At 30.4% G+C, this 5467-nt stretch overlaps 1 pseudogene; it reads right to left on the minus strand.

Annotated features, from left to right (window-relative positions):
- LOC107614271 lies at positions 463-4618 on the minus strand (annotated as a pseudogene).

A 5467-nucleotide genomic window follows, 5' to 3' on the forward strand; every position in this document is an offset into this window, starting at 1 on the left:
CTTTTATAACACAATTCCTCAATATAAAACATAACTCTATATATAAAAAAATTCTCAATGTCAATAATTCCAAACATAATTGCATACAGTATTGTTCTATATAACTATTATTGCTTTTTTTAAAAAGTAAAATAAAACAACAAGTGGAAGACAAGAGGATATTAGATCCCATTCGGTTACTTCAGCATCTGCCATGCTTGAAATCTATTAATAATGGAGATTTTTTGCATTGATTCTAAGCATCTGCCATGAAAATACTAGAATTAGATCACACTTGACTAAGCAACAACAATATAATACTAGATTTTTTATACATCAACTAATAACTAATTGATACAACTCTATATATAAAAAAATTCTCAATGTCAATAGTTCCAAACATAATTCTATATGATATTGTTCTACATAACTATTATTGTTTTTCTTTAAAAAGTAAAATAAAACAATAAGTGGAAGACCGGAGGATATTAGATCCCATTCGGTTACTTCAGCATCTGCCATGCTTGAAATCTATTAATAATGGGGATTTTTTGCATTGATCCTAAGCATCTGCCATAAAAATACTAGAATTAGATCACACTTGACTAAGCAACAACAATATAATTCTAAATTTTTTATACATCTACTAATAACTAACTGATACAAAATTTGATCTTTCTGAAAAAATTATATATATATATATATTCCAAGAAAAAGGTGTTAAAGCAAAAGCTGGGCATGATGCCCAAACTGATTTGAGAATTGAAAAAGAGAGATTATCTTTACAAATAGGGAAAAATAATTACTAGACATATGTACTACTAAAAAATATGAGACTTCTAACATAATATACTACAAAGCTATAATAAACTTCTAACATATTTAAAACAAGAAACAACAGGATATAATTATTATCTTACCTCAACAAGCGTTTGTCCAAAAGCAATAGTAAGAAACTAGTGAGAGAAGAATCAATACCCACTTTAATTATAATTATTATCTGTAAAAAAATTGAAGAAAAATATAATCAATTAAATTAAATTCTGAATCCAATCCCAAACAACTTGTTAATTTTGTCATGTATGGTTATGGTTACGGGAATCCTCCCTTTTGGACATGAATAAATAAAAACACATGCATAATATCTGAAAAGAGCATCCATGCTCTGCATCAACACAAGGATATAAAAACAAGAAACAATAGTAGGTAAAGGAGAAACATTATTATCTTCTATTCCTAAAACTAAACAAATTAAAACAAAAATAATAAACATAAAACTTAAATCTATTCCTAAAACTAAACAAATTAAATGAACTCAAATTTAAATAATCACAAACTTATAATTTCTCTAACAAAATTAAACTTAACATGCTTCTATGCATTAGTCTTGCATATCCAATAGCATGAAAGTGGAGATAATAGTAATAACTATACCTAAAGCTTGCTTTGTTTGGAAGGAAGAAGAAAGTCTCTGTTGTGAGATTACTGATATTTATATGCCCTCAAAATAAGAATGAGAATCAGAATTAGAATCACACTTTGGTGGCATCATTTGAGCTTTAAATTGCTTTGATTCAGCAGAAGCATTAGTCACCAACATGTTTTATAAAAGAAAACTTTCAAATGCAGCTACAGAAGAGACTTTTTACTACTCTAATTCACTATCATCCACACATGATTATTTGATTGATATATTTGTAAATTTATACGAGTTATTCCTTATTATTACTAATTCTCTTGGCTCTTGTTATAATTCCAATTATTGGCATAAAATTCGTAGGAAAATAGAATATAGAATGAGGTCAGAGATTACTAATTCATTTGATTATTCATGGCAGTCTATTTTTTTAATTATTATTAAATGCACCTGGAGTCAAATATGTTATATTACACACCACTTAAATGTTCTAAATTGTCACAACCTCTACCTAATTTATTATCATTAGCTTGGTATGTAAGTAGTAGTTATTGTCTAACAAGGGAATCATCATACTTTTTCTGATAATGGAATTGCTAACTAATATCCCTTCCAGCACTTCTTTTATGGCATAATAGTGGAGTTCTTTTGTACGAATAAAATAAAGATCACTCACCAAATTATGAACAAGAATAATCCAACCAAGCATCATAATAGCACTTATTTAGTCGCACCCTATCTGATTATTAACTTTCCTATTTCCTCTGATATCTTTTCTGCTGGAGTAAGTTCATTACTTGGTAACATATGCTATCCTTTAAAGAACTACTAAAGTGATCCACAATTACAGTAGAAATTAACATACTAGCTTTACCTTAATTAAATATAGACTTTGTAGTGTTTATGTAGACAGCACACACATTATCTATTTTGTAAACTACAACCTGAGAGCTCAAAGAGCAGAAACCATAAAGCATATCAAGATGATTTAATAAGATATTAGAAACATAATAAGCTTTAAGAAATTTAAGAAAATCTTATATAAGTTTTAAAAAGTGCTACTCATATATACCTTTACATTTGGATGAAAAGATGTAACTGCTGGATCAGTAGCAATCAATGCTTCTTCACAAAGCTTTATAAAATTATGCAAATCTTTAAGGTGTCCCCACTTAGGCTGTCTAATGATTCCTGCATAAGAGATATTGGTTAAATTTGAGATTCTCTTTAGAACCAAAATAATAAGATAGATAAATAAATAAATATCATACCATATTCATCAAGTGGTGCATCATAGTCATAACTAGTAGAAACAAAAAGTCCACCTGTGGTTCTACTAAAATTGGTTCCTTCATGATACTGTTTCACATCAAAATTTTGTGCTATTAACTCAATTCCTTTGTCATATACATATAATAACAAACTTAAAAGATATCATAGGTTTCAATACCATATAGTAGTTCATAAAAATTCCACCAAGTTGATAAAATCTTGCCACAGCAAATGCAAGATCTTTCACAGGTCTCTAAGGTACAGCTCCACCATAATAAAGAAATTTGCCATTGCAAATCAAAGAATTCAAAGTCACTTAGACCCTTTTTTCGGTCTTTATCTGTGCTCTTTTATCAAGAATCTAACTAACTTAGCTCGAGTAACTAACCATCTGTTATAGCCCTCGATCTAAATCTTTGGCTTAGCATTAGAGTTTGGTATGAACTGATCGCAGTAAACTCTATTGCATGTGTCAATCTAGCAATTAACATGTATAACAATAAAGTAATATTAGTGAAGATAGCTGCAAATTAAGGATACTTAATAATTAGTTAATTACCTACAATAGGATTTGGAGCATCTGCTTGCATGTACATAACACAGGGGACACTAGTATCAAGAGAAGTAACCATTGATGCTGCCCATTTTATGTAAAGTTTTGCTGCAGGACCTTCTTTTTTCCTGCAGAAACAACAAAAATGAGGGGGGTGATTTGTTTTTCCCAATCAAGGATTAATCTTTCACATAAATAGATGAAATATGATAACAGTTAAAATTTGTATAATACAAATATGCTGTCTTTAGGAAAATAGGGGACAAATTCTTACTATAAATCAAACCAAAATCAGTTCAACCAAATGCAAGATAATATTACAAACCAAAAGGGAAAAAAACCTTTAACGTATTATCAACTTAAATATTAATAAGATTTGTATAATCACTAACAACTAAACCACCATTGTCACTAGTGCCAATCCATTGCCACCATCAATCACAGTAACTATAACATAGTTGGCATGCCAAAATTAAAGCTGGTACCAATGGGATAAGAATCTTGTTAGTTCAAGATATCTGAAAATGGAATAATATAATAGAATATAACAATGATCCATACTTGAACTTTTGCTACTGTGTAAATATCTAGGAATGTCTTAACGACTTTCCATAGCATTTTGAAGCCAGATCCAGCATTGATAATAAAGGGCTTATGGAGAGTCTGCAAGGCCATCCATGTAGCGAACTATTTTGTAATCAGTAAGTTCAATCTTCCATTTGAAAAGGAATTATTAGAAAGACATACATATATACCTCAGGATAGTAACTACTATCAATCTTCTGAATTTCCATAAAAAGGTACATTGCTGGCTTTGTAATCTAGAATCATTAAAATGATAGAAGCAAGTGAGAAAGTATCCGTATGAAGCTGAACTAGGCACAAATTGGAGTTAATAGAGAACTCAAATTCTGAACAGAAGTGAGTGAGAAAATTTAAGTTCCGAACTAAACAAAAAAAAATTAGGAAGAAATTCTCACCGCAATGACTTGGAACGACATGAGAATAAGTTCTACGAGATCTGATAGATTCGAACGCAGCTTCAATCGAAGCTTCTAAATACTCCTGCTCGCTCGCCTTTTAGATCTCCTCAGCTAGTGCCACCGTGTCCGTGTCGAAACCTTGCTCTGAGTGCTTCAAGCCACTGGAGCAAAAGCAGAACCAGCGGAAGAACCCACCGTAGAAGACGATGCAAAAGCAGAAGATCTAAGCATTACCTCAACAAAGGAGACAATGACGGCAACAACAGAAAAGACATGAATGGCGGTAGCGGTAGTGGTAGCGGTAGCGGTGACATTGAAATTCTAGGGTTTCAGAGAGATCTCACTCTCCATCGTCCCCTCCCTCGAAGCCCTGTTATGTTTTTTTTTTTTGTATGGGCTGAGTGAATATTTGTTTGAATTGGATTGTTTTATAATTAATTAGATTAGAAGTATTATAATAATGACTTTTATATTTTGCCACAAATAAAATATATTATGGAGGTTTTTAGTAACTCCCATTAAAAAACTATCACAAACAAATAAAAATTTTGTAGTGTATACATGCGAATTGTGATTTGAATTGGGTTATATATGCATGTTTGATTGAAATAAAAAGTATTTTTGGTCTTTCAATGAAAACAACGATACAATTTTGAGTTAAAGGCTCATATCTTATTATTAAATATATGGAATTCATCGTAATATTCTTGCTATCAAAGTGACACAGCCGAAAGCATGACATTCTGATAGTAAGGGTATTACATATAGTGCCCGCCACACTCTTGGGATATAGTGCCCGTCACACGTCAATCATAATCTCATATTTAATCACATAATCTCATTCTCATTATCCTCTCGAATCAACTCAATCTCATTATTCTATCATATAATCACATTCTCATTTTTCTCTATACTCGTTATAGGATTTACGAAAATTTGGAGAGTTAAGAAAACGGTTTAGGGGCATAAGATTCGTTCCAAATCATAGGAAATAGTTATTGGATCTCAAATAGAGATTACAGAAGTGAAATAACCGAGTGAAATTGTAACAACCTGAATTTTTATGCCAACACGATGTTTTTCAAAAAATATTATTTTCAGCAATTAGTTTTATTTTGATGAGTCAATTCCAAGTTTTGAAGTAAAATAAATGATAATATAATTTTATTATTATGTTATTAATTAATTTTACGTGCTATAATTTTGAGTAATTGATATTTTTAATTTAAAAATAGAGTTTAGTTAATAATATTATTATCGAGC

The sequence above is a fragment of the Arachis ipaensis genome, chromosome B08 (assembly GCF_000816755.2).
Source record: "Arachis ipaensis cultivar K30076 chromosome B08, Araip1.1, whole genome shotgun sequence".
NCBI classification, from domain to species: domain Eukaryota; kingdom Viridiplantae; phylum Streptophyta; class Magnoliopsida; order Fabales; family Fabaceae; genus Arachis; species Arachis ipaensis.